The sequence below is a fragment of the Orussus abietinus genome, unplaced genomic scaffold (genome assembly GCF_000612105.2).
Source record: "Orussus abietinus isolate OABI.00-Male unplaced genomic scaffold, Oabi_2.0 scaffold20, whole genome shotgun sequence".
Classification (NCBI taxonomy): Eukaryota; Metazoa; Arthropoda; class Insecta; order Hymenoptera; family Orussidae; genus Orussus; species Orussus abietinus.
The window spans coordinates 628,821-645,367 of NW_019394282.1; the positions used below are offsets into that span (position 1 = coordinate 628,821).

Sequence of the window (16,547 nt, forward strand, 5' to 3'; positions counted from 1 at the left end):
TATAAGTGACCCGAGGCTCTTGTGTTACTCAACGGACGAATTCGGGTAAAAGCGGGGATAATGAGACGCCATTAAAATGGTCGTTCATTAACGGAAACGGAGAGTAGCCGAATTTCTTCGAAATAGTTTCCGCGACCGGAGAACGCTCCTCGCAGAGAATCGTAAAATAGAAAATCGATATATCATCGATCGGTCGATCTTTCAAATAACTCGGAATTTTCTCTTCACTCGGACTACCGTCGATGACCGACCTATAGATGAAAGGTATATGGGATGTTAAGAGGGAAATCGTTGAGTCAAGAAAGACTCGATATACCGGAATATGACTGAATAGAAATTTTTTTTCTCCCGAAATCGATATATCAATCCACCCCATCGCAAAATCCCAGAAATCTGGAACCGCGTACGACGGAAACGACATCTCGAGATATCGATCTGATCGAGCCAAGGCGAATTCTGAGGGGACTTTTGGGGCAGGAATGCCGTTAGTTAAAAAAAAAAAAATACAAAAATTGATAAGAGGAATCTCCGGCTTTATCGGCACATTCTCTGATAAGAGGCTGCTTTTCCATTCCAGCGTACGCCCTGAAGTAGTCCTGATAAATAACCTAGAGGGTAAAAAAAGAAAAGAAAGAAAGAAAAAAAAGAAATAAATAAAAACAACGAAAAATCTAGCCGCGCGAAATTGCCGTCCATTTCTAGCCGAATAAACACACCCCGATTAATCACTGATTAATCTTCCCGATTCAGGTAATTGAACGGGGTGGGGGAGGGAGGCAAATTTCAAAGCGCACTCGCCGACCGCCATTTGTAATCCTACGAATATAATCGAAAATATCGGCCGAGAGACTTAACGGTACATTACGCGGAACCAGTTACGCCGCCGTTTGTAATTTATACCGTAATTACCGTGTGCGCAACGATGAAAGTTTAACAGTACATTACGGCCCGCGGGGGTTGCAATTTCGCCCCAGGGTGGTCCCGTTCAGTATTTCTTTTTTTCCGAGTTCTCCCCGCGTTGGTGGGATTAATCGTCGAAGATTCGCGAGGATCGCTCGAAACGGTGGGACAAGTAGAAAAAAAGGAAAAAAGAAAAGAAAAAAAAAAAGATAGAGGAAGTTCCCGAATCCAAAGGCCGGCGATTCCTCGACGACTAATTCCCTATCTGGAGCAATCTTATCCGAGCACCTTTCCGGTACTCCTTCCATGCGCCGTGCACGTTTTTAACCTTATCTTATCGAAATTTCGGTAACTGATGGGTTGGCGCCGATCGTCGAGCGATCAAGTAAGCCTCGAAAAATAGGTACACACCGGCGTATGTGGTTGTCGCCCGTCTGCGATGGAAAGTATTCATGTCCGCCGGTATACACTCCACTTTTTAAGGTCTGCGCATGCCGGCAAAATTGGGAAAGTGGTGACGAAGAACGATTACCGGAAGTGGATCGTAACGAGAGGATTAAGGGGTCAAGGTCTAGGGATCTTGGATATCGGGCAAAAGGTGGAGGCCAATTCGATGAAGGATTATAGCTCCTTTAGGTGGTACATCCTGACTAGACCGTTCCTAAGATAATGTATTTTACAGTATGGGAACTTTCCAGGAGAACCTTTTTTGGTGACGTGCCTCGAGGTCCTCGGGCCTTGAGAGAAGGTAAGGACGATGTCTTTGAGGTTATGATTCTTGAACAGGAATACCTGTTCCCACCTCTCAGGACCTCGAAAGTCGGTATTCGAGAAAACTCGAAACGACTCGACGGAGCGCCGCGACGCGTCTCGCGGGAGGACATGGAAATTGAGTTTCAAATGTGCCCATAATTATGAAAGTGGTCTAAGTCATATATTTTTTGTTTCGAAATTACATTGAATTAATTTCGTTTGAAATAATATGGCGTGAAATAACTGATAAACTCATTTTTTTTTTTTAATTTTGACTTAGACCACTTTCATAATTATGGGGACAAATGATTACCCGTAACCAGGAGAAACCGATTTTGTATCCTTCGGGACCTCGACGAGTCGACGAAATCGGAGAACACGACCGAGAGCGTCTTAACGCATTCGCGAGCGGCAAATTTTTTCTTCCGCTTCAAATACCGAGTACCGGCGAAGGTAATGACATTCTGAAACTGGTTGCCCGCAAACTTGTGTCGTTAAGGCAAGGCTAAAAACGATGAAATTTGTGCGCCAACAATTGGTGAGCCAAACTAAGCAGGACGTGATTCACGTCAGCGGCGATCAGGGATAGAATTAAAAAATGACGTGAATTCACGTCAGCGGTCGCGAATGTGTTAAGAGAAGGATCGTTCCTCAGAGAAATGGTGTTTACCCTTCAGGACCTTAAAAATCGATCATCAAGAAAATCGGGACGGCTCGAGGAGTCGCTTTAGAGGGAAGAGGGAAAACCAGTGCCCTGATAAATATCAACGTCATCGTCATCGTCATCCTGGAGCGGCCATTTGCCCCGCAGGATCTTCATCGGACCGAGATCTCGACACCGTGGAACCAGGTCGACGTAGCACCGAAGCTGTCTCGAGAAGAGGCGAAGACGCGCCGCGGTATCCTGGACACCGGGAGGAACCTAGATCCCCCTAAACGAGTTCTCACCAGGACGCGAGGAGCGATCCTGGCCGGGACTCGCGCGAGCACCTACGCACCAGCGGACAATGGACTCATTCGCCCGTGACATTCTCGGCTCTCGAGTAAAGAAGGCTAGGAGAGAGGCTCTCTCTCTCTTCCTCTCGAACGGATCCATGGATCCAGGTTTCGGCCTTGAAGACTTAACTCCCATGGACCGATGCCCTAGGACGTTCCATCGGGCCCTAGAAAAGGTGCGAAAATCGACGTCGCTCCCCCTTCTTTTTTTCTTTCCTCCAATTAATCCTTCGTGTGTAGACCTCCACGTGCACATTTTACTGCCAGAGTTTACCCAAGCAACGATAGATCGGCCAAAGACAGGATGGACTGGGATTCATCGACAAACCCCATATCTTCAGGAACGTCTTGATATCCTGAATTAGGCTAAGCCAATTTCCCATGGTTGACCAGCGACAAGCAAATCGGTCCAGGACCTTACATCATAGTCTTGCACTATTACCCTGAACTCTTTGCAAGACCAAGACTAGGATAGTAAGACCAGAACCTATTTGGCTAATGGGTAAGGCCGATTCTCCCCGTAGATCCTCGGGTAACATCTCATGGGGACAATTCCTGACGTAGGTGAAGAAAACCCCGATATCTTCGGTATCGTACCTCGGCATGGAAATTAAAATCACCTGGGCACATCATCGAGGGGAGCCAACTATTCCGTCTCGGTAGTGTCTAGGCTTTTCGCGGCGCAACTCTTTCCCTCCTGCAGGACAATCGTGTTTAATCGATACCACAGGATAGCCGCCTAGGTCTGATATCGCCTCTCGATATCCCCCGGGGTCCGTGCACGAAACGGGTTTGCGGGCTCATCGAGGCGCCTCTTCTTATTGCGAAGCTCCCTATATCGGGCGGCGATAAATCCGGGAAATTAACGAAAGTGACCGATGGTACCTCCGGTATCGTCATCGGCCATCTCGTCAGCGTCGTTCGGCGTAGATGGAGGGGCCCTCCCTCTTCATCCTCAGTCCGTTCACATTCGTCCATTTTTTTTTTTTTTTCTTCCCGAGTGTCGGGGCCCATCGAGATGGCCACGTTTTTTCCCATTACCGCGGAATCGAGTGCCCCTATCGACCGTATCGAACAGATCGACCCGCTATCGCGCCACTTATCCGGCTAATGTTGTACACCTAAACCCTGCGATCCGAGTCGCGTATTTTTCCCATCCCCGCCCTCGATTATTCCTAACGGCTGAGAGCATGGACATACAGGTTGAACGACTCGACGTGGAGAGGACCCGAGAGGATGTAGACGAGGACGACGAAGAGGAGAGAGCGCACCCACCTACCTCGCGGTTATCGCCGGCTTTATTTTAAATGCGTCCCTGCACTAATAAGCGACCGGGCTATTCGCGGTTAATAAATGAAAACGCAAACCACCGGCGTTATTATACTTGCAAATTACCAATTACGCCGGCACCCTCCCCCTACCCCCTTAGAACTGGGTACCGACTCGCGGGAGCGGAGGTGTTTATTGTTTTCCGTAAATCTCGAGGGTGGACGGGTCTCACTGGGAGGAGAAAGGAAGGTAAAGGGGAGAGAACACACAAAAGAGGAAATTACAAGGGGAAAATATGACGGAAGAGCGATACTTTTAGCTCCGATATGTGATCCAGGATAATAATGAAACAATAAAAAAAAAGAAACGGTACCTACTTCGGCAAATGTAAGCGGTCGGCTAGAATTTTGTATATAACTGTCTTCGTATAGGCAAGAAAAAGAGGTATTACTTCACCCTCAGCAGGAATTATATATCCATCGTTGCAATATAAGTTCTTTACTGGCGACAACAAATAATATACATCGCTCGTTTCGTCGATTGGTAAGAATATCTGTTTTGGGGGTGTTACTCCAAATTTATTTGCAAATTCAGCGAGACTTTTTTTTTTTTAAAGGAAACACTTAAGGTTGCATCTATGTCTGACGGAATTTCCAACATTTTTAGTGTGATTATAACTGTGACGAAAGTAATATTTTATTAGCAATGTTGTCCTTCAAGGGGGCAGATGTCTTTTATTCTGGGTACCTTTTAAGAAGTCAACTTGGTTATTTCATCCCACGTATTTACGATTCTTTTTAGTCAGTGCGCGTCCATAAGTGAATATTATTCCGGTTTACCCGAGCTTTCGGATAACGATCAACAATACCGATAACGCCAGATTCACCGGAGAGGCGAGAATTGCACGTACGTGCACTGAATTTTAGACCTTGGCGGGGAGAAGTTATCAGGAGCGGCTTAAGACCGACCTCAGAGTGCAAGGTACAATATCAATTTCTTTTTCACCAGAGGATTTTCGAGCCAAATATAACATTCTCTTCCAGCTAAGAGAGATTACGAATACCGGTGGATTATTTAAATTCTTGATAAGAGGTCGCATTCGCGCAATTCGATGCATGTAATCGGTCCTCCCCCGCGCCTGCCTCGATCTTACGACCTGCGAGAAGAATAAATACTGCCTGGCAGCCTCCAATGTAAACAGCCTAACCTAAAAAACCTAACCTCACCTAACCTAACCTAAAAAAAAACCTAACCTAACCTAAAAAAAACCCAACCTACAAAAAAACTAACCTCAAACCGAGAGACGCGATATTAATAAATGCACCACACGTCCCCGACGATATAAATAAATAATCTCGCGTAACTCGCGGACTACCATTGCTACGCCCTTCATGTAAAACGCGCCATTGAAACAATCCACAAGTACCTCGAACACGCATAAAAACCTTAAAAAGACAAACAATCTCGTACTGTCATAACACACCTGTCGAAAGTTTTACTGAAACACGGTGTACCAATTAGTACCCTCAAATAAAAATCTCCAAAGAACATTTATACATTTTTTCAAAAATCACGCGAAACCACATCACCGACTTTAGGAAATGACGAATCTGTTAAGAAATTCCCAACGTGCGATAATTCACTATCGAGACCCTAGGCTCATAATTACAGTCCGGCGCATTAAAGGTAGGAATATTATCTAGATATAATAATAATAAGTCCCTTCTACCCTCTCAACAGGCGTGTCCTTAAAAACCCGTGAGACCCTTTCCAAGCCTAAAATACCTTCAATTTAATCGTGGAAATTCTTCCCGGGAAATTTCGCGTCGAGCGGGAAATATGAAAAAATGGAGAGGGGGGGTCGATCGAAATGGCGCGTATCTCGATATCAGCGGGATATCTACGTCGTAAGAGGCATTTAATCGAACACTCGCCTATCTCCATCCCCGCTGCTTTCTCTCTCTCTCTCTCTTTTTCTCTCTCTCCCTCTTTCCGTTTCTGCTCTCTCTCTCGGCCTTACGTTCACTTCGCGGTGCGCGGCCGCCGGCTCACCTGTGCCGTCGGAATAAGGTTAAGTGACTCGTTCTCTTCTCCGCCGACGCGATCTTCAATACCGGCAGTCTACGTGTCAATATATAATAATCGGCGAATAAATGCAACCGCAATTAATATTGCCCCGGGTATTAATAATACCCCGCAATTAATAATACCGCGGGTAACCGATTTTCTCCGCCGTCGCGAAATATCGAGTACCGCGTCCCCCGGAAAAAGAATTCACAGTGAAGAATTCACTCGACGAGACATTTTCACTTCCAATAATAGAACGACTTTGAGTACGCCAGTAAAACTTTGTTACGTTGACGATAAAAAGGATTACTTCACTAGGGCAGCGCAAATTCCAATCATAGTTGCAACGTTCTCTTCCATCAACAGTAAATTCCTCACGGCATAAAGCCACCTATTTTATCCCCAAATCTTGCAAGTCTGCATCGACTCGTCGAAAAAGACCCAACTAATACAAAATATACTATTATGCTATAGTGATCCCTTCAAAGAGTCACAAAGCGAGAAGCGTGACCATCAAAGCTGCACATATAACGCGAGTGCCATTAATTACTTTGTAAATGAAACCCGGAATTTCAAGAAGCAAGAAAGCCCAGAGGTTAACATTCACCCCAGACCTACTTTGCGCTTTCAAAGATAAGAAGAGCCGAAAAGATCAGACCAGAAGACCTTCATCCGATAATCTAGAATCGAGTCAAGTCCGAAATTCCTCATTTTATAAAGCCACTTCTTTTATCCCTAAATCTTGCAAGTCTGCATCGATTCGTCGAAAAAGATCCAATACTAAATATACCATTACGCTCATCTAAAGTGATCCCTTCAAAAAGTTACAAAAATAAAGTGGAAAACGTGACCAATCAAAGCTGCACATATAACGCGAGTATCATCAATTACTTTGTAAATGGAACACGAAATTTCAGGAAACAAGAAAGCCTAGAGGTTAACATTCATCCCAGACGCTTCCAAAGTTGAGAAGAGCCGAAAAGATCATACCAGAAGACCTCCACCGATATCTAAAATCGAGTCAAGTCCGAAATTCCTGATTTTATAAAGCCACCTCTTTTATCCCCAAACCTCGCCGCGTCTCGCGGCACAATACCTCCGTGTGAGATCCATCACATCCTCGAAACCGGGATGGCCCCAATCCTCCGGGTGTACCGATCGGTCATCCCCCGAAATCCGAATCGGGCATTAACAAGGCGCGATCACCCGCGAAGAAAAAGGAAACCCTTGAGAGGAACGGTCCAATAAAAAAATGAAAAAAAAAAATAAATAAAAAAAAAGGTCGAAGCCGATCGACTCGCCAAGGAGGTCGTTTCACCTGCCGTAGAAATTCGAAGTCGCCCCCTCGCCGAGCCGAAGCTTTCAGTCGAATTCTATAGAAATACATCCGTTCCCAAACACCATTCACCGTGTTCTCTGGATCCAATTCTAACACCCCCTGCCATCATTGCCCAATTCTACGATCATTCCGTTCACCTTACCCGGGTGTGAAAATATGATACACATTTCTTCCGAGTCACCGTCCACACAAAATCAAGTTTGCTCACCCTGGAGAGCGACCTCCTTGAGCATTTAGGATATCCGATGACAACGATCGATAAACCGACCTACATCAATCGATTAATAAGAATAAAGTCGGAGGCGGTAGAAGTTGGGGGAATCGATAAAAGAAACGTCGAAGATATCCGATGATAGGCAAATAAACCCATTTCTTCTCTGGAACGTAGGATCTTAAAGCCGTTTAGAAAGTCCCTACGGATTTGACTACAATGTGAGAGAACGCGAAGTTAGGATACAATGTATTGAATCGGTTGCCCTGAAACCGCAATTTCGAAAGGCGGCTTCGCGTTACCTACCTCAAAGAAAACCGCCGAGAAAAATTACAGCCCGTCCGGATTTCCATAAAAATAATTAAGCCGCGTTATCGTCATCTACTACAATAATCGAAGTCGTATATTAACTGGAAAATGAAAATTCAAACGATTGCGCCCGTGAAAAGTTAACATTTCTTCTCGAGGAAATTTCCGATATCGTCATTGATATTAAACAAGTATTAAGCCGTGTCTAAGGTGGTATTTATTTATATTCGCAAAGGTGAATTAGGACTTCGGTAGCAACTCGCGGGAATAGTAAATCGTACCGCTTCTTCCTGTTCTACGACATTAAGGTCATATTTATATCTCCGTGCATGGCGCAAACGAAACCAAACATTGTATCAAATTCCGCGCTCCGCATTACCCGAGCGTAAAGATTTGTTTACCAAGCCATCCCCTCTAGTACAATCGACACCATGGGCGCGAGACCTAACCTAAAACCCCACGATCGACCTCACCGTCGGTATTTCAACTAGGAACATTAGAACCTTTCCCCGGAGAGGCTTTAATCCCGGAAACGAGACTTATCTCCGCTCCCATGACTCACATTCGGTCTTAAAAAAACCTCTTCTCAAACTATAAAGGTGATGGATAAAGTACGTCTTTCTACTCTAAAAGTGCGACGCGAGTACAAGACTTGTCCAACACTTAACCCACACTTTTAGGGTGAAAAAACATCATTTAGCCATTTAAAGATCGCAGATAAAGTGTTTTCTAGACGTTCAAAGAGTACATTTAAAGGACGCCCTTCGGCGGTAAAAGCGAGTCACGGGTGAGGATCTTCAACCTCCATTTTGTCAGACCTCCAAAAGGCAGAGATAATACTATCACTTTTTCCAAACTCGATTAGCGGAGGGAGCACCCCCACCCGCGGATACGCGGTCGCGATTCGGCGCATCCCGCTTACCTTATCGCTGCTCGTCGCCGATCCGGGGCGGATAAGGCGAAGGCGCGGGAGCGTCGCCGAGTGGGGGCCGCGTTATCACTAGTTAGGTTAGGCACCAACACACTGCACACACACACACGGGAGGCCGGCACATGGCGTAGCGGACAGAGTCCCGGTCAGAGCACCCTCTCTCAGAGGCAGTTTGTCCCAGGAGGCTCGGAAGTTCTCGCGGCGGCGTCGTCGCCGTCGGTCCGTCCGTTGCAACGCCCGGGGCCCGGCGCGTCGACGCGCGGCCTGGAGGAGCCGCGAGATACGGCTTGCACGGAGCCGAGGGCCCGTCGGGTGATCGGCGCGATGCTGCTTGGCGCGCAACTCTGGCTACTCTCGGGAACGCGCGCGCGCACGGCTCGCCGATGCAACTGTCGTGGCACCCGGCGCGGAACTAAGGCGCACGAAAACACAGACTCGCCGTGGCCCCCACGTTCGGGCGCGTTCGGCTACTCCCGCGCGCGCTCGGGGCGGCTCGGACACGCCCCCCGGCCCGGGCCCGGCCCCCCCGCGGGCGGAACTTGCCCGCGACGAGCCGCGCGCCCGGCTCGCCGCCCCACTCCCGCCACGGAGCCCCCACCGAGCGGACGTGCCTGTCAACGCGCGCCGCGGCCCGGCTCCCGACGCCGCTTTCCTGCCTCCCCGAGCCGAGAGTTTTTTCCCCCGGCTTTCACGGGAACTTTGCCGAGGCTTTTTTCTTCCTGGGTATTAGATTGACGGTTTTATTTGTCCTTCCAGGCCTCCTCGTGATGCCGGGTTTCGGAAACACTGTCGCGGACCCACGGCGCAGAAGTCGAAGAAATCGTCGGCAGTTGGGGGGATGCGAAGGGGAATTGATGTATATAAGTATTGTCAAATCGTGTTAAGTAGACTTTAAGGTAAATAAAGATTGTTGAGGAACTATGGGTTGTTGGCTTAAATTGGAGAGATCTGATAGAGTGACGTGTTTTTTTACAGGAGAGATTTTGTTGTATTTTATTGAAAGATATGGTAGGATATTCGGGGAAATATATCTTGGGGAGAGGATATTTACGGAAGGGTGGAACGACAGCAGGGTGTCTCTTTCCTTTTGTCCTTCACGGAAGATGCCGAAACCTTGCGACGGACCGTTTCATTCCCTACGTCTAAAACTCGAATATGATCACCGATGAATTGAGATACTTTCCTAAAAGAGTTTATATAATATATGGAAACGGCACGAGCCAGCAATGAGCACTCCGTTAAGGTGTCAGTGCGATCATAAGATTCATTGCACCCGCGGTTGCTATACAAGGGTGCCATTGGCAGCCACGTCCGCGATCGTTTGCCAAATCATGCTACAACGTTTACAAACCTGTGAACATACATACATGCATAATTTACTCTAGCTTCGATCACCGTAGCCGAACAGCCACACGCTCATAACAAATTCTCCTACGGAATAGAATAGAATTTTAACGATTCCACGCGACATTTCTGAAATCATTGGCACGAACATTATTTACATTCCCTTGAATGATGAAAATCTATTTTTATATTGAATTTCCTTAAATTACGTGCATTCTAAATCCATGACTCAATTGCCGAGATGGTTGACCGAGCTGAATACTTTCCTCGGTGAGCGCTTTCAAGAGGGCGAAAATAACGTGATTCTTGATCTTACGTGAAAAGGTGTGAAATCGACACCGGGGTGTAGAAATTTCGAGCCCGGAAAATCCTGGGGGACCTACGCGGGCACGTGCCCTCGCGAGGAGATCGCGGCGACGATAGGTGCACGCGTACACCCATGAGGAGAGTCAATCTTGATACCGCGAGCCATCTAGATGAGATACGACCGGTCAGATAACGACCCGTTCGAAATCTGAAGTCTGAAATCTGAGCGCAACACGTCGCGACGGAGTTACAGGTTGACCCGGGTCAGGGTACCCTGACGTTACCCTCCCTTGACGCGGAAAGGATGCGCATCATCTACTATTTAGAAGATGTCCGATAAGCGGGCGTTACTGGGGCACGGTCCACACGATACAGGTGCATTAGGCAGATGTACCCACCAGCAGACATCTGCATGGCCCTAGTCCAGTTTTCGCGGGATAAAAACCTAATATATGATTATTAACAACGTCAAGCCATAAGATGTTACACGCGAGTTGGAAATTTCCCCCATTTTCAATGATAACCAGGTAATGATCTCCATTAAATAAACGACAGCCTAACAATACCCATGAAATCTCATTTCTTTCATCGTCATATTTTCCAACGAAATCTGACTTATCGAAATGAAATTTATAATTCATTTCCGAACAAGGACCAAAGAAAAGAATTCCTTTCGAGGATTGCAATTCCGTCAGTTTCAAAACCTTCCTTAGGACCTCCGTAATCACGTGTTAAGGTTTCAAATTACTCGGTACACCCAGTTTGGAGGAAGGTGTAATGAATATTTTGACTTATTCATACGTATTTGTGAATGTACACCTTTAATTCGCAAGGGACCGGAGCTCCTCGATTCGCCGCAAGAAAGTTGCGTGGAGGCGAGACGCTTCCTCGAAACACAGGCTCCACGGTCGAGCCGAGAGAGCGAGACAGAGAGAGAGAGAGAAAGAGAGAGAGAGAGGCAACCTAACCTCTGAAAGCGTCGAGGAAACCGGGTTCGCGGAACTCCGCGGTCCCCCTCGACGCCGGGCGTCGGGCGGGCCGCGTCCCTAACCCGAGCGTAACCAGTCTCGGCGGACCTCGGCTCCTCCTCGGCGGGGATAGAACGATTTTCAGGGTAAAACGTCGGAGGCCTCGCGGAGTCGCGCTCGAGTCGGCCGGCGTGCCTCGCGGGGTGGGGGTAGAGAGGCGGGGAGGGGCGGTCGGGCGCGGGAGAGGGGGGACGGCGTTGCCGGGTCGCCGGGCGGCTGGAGCGGCGCGGCGCGGCGGAGTACAACCGAACAATCTGTAGGAGCTTGTCCAGGACGAGAGAAGTCCGTAGATCAGCCAATCAGATAGGCATTCCCCCTCTCCCCTCTCGTCCATTGTCACAAAATGGCGGCCCTAAATCAGGCTGACTCCGCCTATCGCCTCTCCCCACCCTGAGCGCCTCTCGCGGCGCGTCGCGAAAAACTCCGCCTATCGATTTATTTTTACCGCTCGCGTCCTCTCTCCCTCTCTCTTGTCCTCCCTCCTCGCCTGGTCGACCCTGCCCGTCTCTCTCTCTCGCGCGCGCCGGGCCACGCCACTGCGCGCACCGCGCGCCGCGCAACCCCCGCGGCCGGCAACGTTGCCACGCGTTGCCGCGCTATTGCCGCGCCGGTCGCGCGCTACCGACGCGTGCGGGACGCGCGCGGCGCGCGTTACGCGTTACGCGTTACGGCCGCCTGTTTCCACCCGGCAACTCCGGCTGACCGGGCGTTCCGAAATTCACCCGTGAAATCCTCCGACCTACGTCGCCGGTCGACGCCGCGGCCACGGATAGATGGCGGGCCGATCGCTCTTCGCGCCGATTCTATCAGACACTAGGAAAGAATATGTGACATTTGGCGAGATGATTTAACCGGGATTTCTATCGAATACATGTTCTTATATTTGGCAAAAACAGTTGGTTTCAGCTTTTCGTGGAAAGGATGCAATTTGGGCAGTCGATTGAGCGAAGATTAATGTACTTGGATAAGTCTTTGTACACCGAAGGTGTGTTATGAGGGGTCATTCTTCGCGCCGCTTCTATGAGACAGTATATTTCTATGAGAATTTTATGATAATAATAATTCCGGTACTGAAATTAAGTTATAAGGATAAGATATAATAATATATTCTAGAGGAAGAGAAGGGGGAAGCATTTTTTAATAATTTGATAGGCTATGCTGAGATCAAGACTGTTGTAATGTATTAATTTTTTCCAGGGTATTTTCGGCATTTCCGGAAACGCTCGTCGCATCGATAGGCCGTCGTAAAGTTCAGTGTCCCGTTTTCTCTTCTTTTCTTGACCGGTCCCCCGGCGATAAGAGACTCTTGGATAAAGAAACGACGTCCCCGGAGGAAGGGCGGGGGTCCAAGGGAGGGGAGAAAAAAGCGGGAGAGGTCCGGAAGGAGGCACGGCATGCGAATATCTGAAAAGATGCAAGAGAAACGGAGCGGGGGTGGGGGCGCACGTACACGGGGAAAAGAGAGGAACTAGGAAGAGGAAACCCTGGTCCTCAGGGGCTCTCTCTCGAGATAACGTTTCTTCTTTTGTTTCCAACGGTGCCGTGGCAGCAGCTCGGAAATGTCAGCCTCCGAACTCGAATTTGCCGAGCGATAATAACTTCTCTTTTATTTTACCGCGGGCACAACTTTGACCGCCCTGCGGGAAGCAAAGTTTCCCGCGAGCGGAAAAACACCGGGAGCCAAATTTTCGAAAGGAACCGCCACCCTCCCCCACCCACACCCCGACGCGATCAATATTTCCTTCAAATGCGTACGATAAAATCATGCGTTACATTAAGCATTAATGATATAACATTAGTTACCGATCATAAATCTTGAATAATAGTGGACACCAAAAAATGTATGACAATCCGTAATTCTATCCACGAAATTGGTCTTGTAATAATGGCATAGATATTGTTGTTAGGGTGTTAAACTTACACTGAGAAAAAAGATTAGTCGACTGAAACATGTATATATTGTTGGCTGAACTTGCTAAACATTATATCGTTCATTTATACGAATTTTCTTTACTCTTGACATTCCTTTGGACGCATTTGATCGCAGGATTTTTAATTTCATTCCTCAAAATGTCGTCGGTTTTCGTATTATGCAATTACTTATGAATAAATTAAAATTGTTGTTACTGTTCGAGAGAGTGACATTTTTTCGCAGCAGATTCGATGACGATATAACCCAATAAAGATGGATATACCCATGTACCAACTACATTCATTCTTTTCAACCGATGTATAAATGTTTATTGGCAAAAAGCAAAAAACACGTATTTCCTCATTTTTCGTGAGCAATCACATGGCGTAAGTGGAAGTTAAGTAGGAGTGCTTGTTTAATAGATATTAGAAAAAAATTTCGCCTGAAGGGTAGTTCACCCCCTTGAGGTGGTGTATTCCTGGACAATATTGTTCTTATACAGTACACGATATATAAAAATCGAATTTTCGCCAAACTTTGGGGGGATGTTTCATCCCTTATACGTGGACCATTGTAGATAAAAATTAAAACAACACGTGTCTCTTAGATTTTTATGTTCTTCAACGTATATGAAAATGAATAAGATCGGCCGCGGACACTTGGGAATGTTTTCTTGTCAGTGTAGCTTTCGTTCCTATGTACATTGTTTCGCTGGTTTACGCTATCATTTGTACTTTCCCCATTCTCAATTCCTCCGAGGGTGATTCGGAAAAGAGCGTTTCGCCAGTCATTCGGCTCGTCTCAATGATTCCGGGGTTAATGGGCATTCCGCTTTTCGGTTAATGGGCGCCGACCCAAATGTAAGCGGTGACTAATCACGGGAATACTAAACGCTCCTCTTCCTATTTCCGTCTTACTCTTGTTTCCTAAGTAGTGAATGGGTACTTACCGCCGATTTCGGCCAGGCGCTATTAGGCCCGAGACTCGGTCGGTTTACCTGAACTCCCTGTACCTGGATAACTGTACCTACCCACCTGTGGACAGGAAGTTAATACAGTGTCTCCTTACAGGAAGTTAATGGCGACCGATGTCCAACAAAGACGCGGCGTCCCGAACATTAACCGAGGGAGACCGATTCTACGATTATGACAACCAATGGAATGTAAGGAGGAAATTACCCTGGCTGCTTTCGAGGTTTCCTTTACGGGCACTTCCTCGCCGAGTGGGTACTTTCATCGTCCAGTTCCCGGATTTTTTCCTAGGCACAAGACGAGTCTAATAATTAACCCCGGAAACGGCGTAGCCCTCGATTCTCCGCGACTCCCGAAATCCGAAAAAAGGTCGCTGGGCGGAAAAAAAAATGCCAACCATTTTCCGGTATCCTTGGAATCTATGCTGAAATTTAACGGCGGTACTAACGACTTTCCCTTTATTTAGGTAATTTAGGTAGTCTAAGTAGTTTCGTCGCCGTTTCCTCGAGTTTAATGCGAAACGTCGTTTCCACGTTGAGGGAAAAAAAGAATGTCTGATTCAAGGAATATGATTGCTTTGAATAATGCTCGTTAATATTAAATAACGGTAGTCCAGGAGAATGAGAACGTGTAATTACCCCGAAGAAATGTCGGCTTTTTTGTTTAAAGATATGATAATATTCTCCGAAATTCTTTAAAACCGTAACGCGTTTAATTGCAACAAATTACGGTTGGAATGTATTATTCGATCTATTCAAAGAAATGGTTTCGCAAGCATGAAAACATATTTCATTTCAGTGAATTGAGAAAAAGTTATTATTTCGAAATTCTGTTCTTATGGTTTTAAAATATAAAGTATTCGACCGATGCAACGCATCGGAGTTAAACATTCGGCATTTTGTGAGTGGCCAGTATTTCTTAGATTTTATGTCACAGGTTTTTTAACTGCACTCGAAGAAATGATTTCTTTCAAAGAAGAGGAAAAAGTGATATTCTTAGTGCATCGGTTAGTTTATGCCGTAAAAATCGATTCACTCCTTTGGACCCGGGGATTTGGAGACGAGGAGAGAATAGGAGATGCCTCGACGTCATCTCCGGGCAGTCGTGTTTTGGGAGCAGAAAAATAAAATTCCTGCAGAGTCAGGCCCCACTTAGGCCTTTGGTGGAGCGGCAAGTAGTAGGTGGTTTTTTTATAGACGCGTGTCGGGAACGTGTTCGGCACCGGTCCCGGACGGCGCTCGAGGTGGATCCGAGCCGAGGTGGAAAACCGGGCTTCCAAAAGGAGGAGTCGGTCTCCCACCTCTGTGATTACGTTAATGCACCGACCTCGGAGGTGCATCCCCGGCTTCCGTCGGTGCAGCGAAACTTCGCCTGGTGAACGCCCGAAAGCTCCCTCCGGGTGGACTGCGTCTCTTATCACGCCGCCGAGTTAAGGATCGGCTTATCAAGCCGAGCGCACTTTTCAATCGAATTCCTTTTCGTTACTTAGGTAGGACTGTCCGTGTACGGATTTTATCATGGCTTGGCAAAGGACCGAAAAGGATATAAAAGGCATGATTTTCGTTTTATCGTGAAATTTCTGTCTTAACACACGAATGGGAGACATATCTACGCCAGTTGTCATTTCGAGATTGTGGAGATTGGACCAATGAAAGTGGGCTCGACGAGTCAATGCTTAAATACTCGATGCGACAAATAGGAAAATATGTTTTTTTTCCTAACTCAAGGCATGACAAAATGCCTTCTCGTTACGTTTTTAGGAAAGCTCGTTTTGGGTGGACTCCGTCTCTTGTCGCGTCGACGAATTAAGGATCGGCCCATAAAGTTGTGAATGTTGTATGAGTGAAATTCTTTTTAATTACTGCATAGATAGGATCGTCTATGTGCATAATTTATAATCACTGGGCAAAGGCCTAAATGGGATGAAAGGCAATTTTTGCAGCGATCGTCCGAGTCGCCTTCGGGAAGCGTCCTCCCTGAGTCGTCACGCTTTCCCCCTCGAAAGTAGAAGTGGGTCTCGAAGAAAAAACCCCGGAGAAAAGGGAAGAAAGAAAGAAAGAAAGAAGAATAAAAAAAGACGCACTCGAGGAAGTGCAGAACCGGGAAAGCGGTCCCGACTCGAAAGGGCCTTGCACTTTCGGATTCTTCGGGGCCCTTTGACGCGCGTCCACCCCGACATGTCGCGGCGAGGAAGCGATGCGCACCATCCTC

General features: G+C 47.2%; 1 protein-coding gene across 1 annotated transcript in view; it reads right to left on the minus strand.

The window, feature by feature from the left end:
- Positions 1–8,827, minus strand: part of LOC105694630 (transcription factor GATA-3) — a 94,512-nt gene extending 85,685 nt beyond the window's left edge. Inside the window, exon 1 of the mRNA XM_023434949.1 lies at positions 8,767–8,827. The gene's annotated coding sequence lies outside the window, so the exon portion shown is untranslated. The remainder of the gene's footprint in view (positions 1–8,766) is intronic.
- Between the last annotated feature and the right edge of the window lie 7,720 nt (positions 8,828–16,547).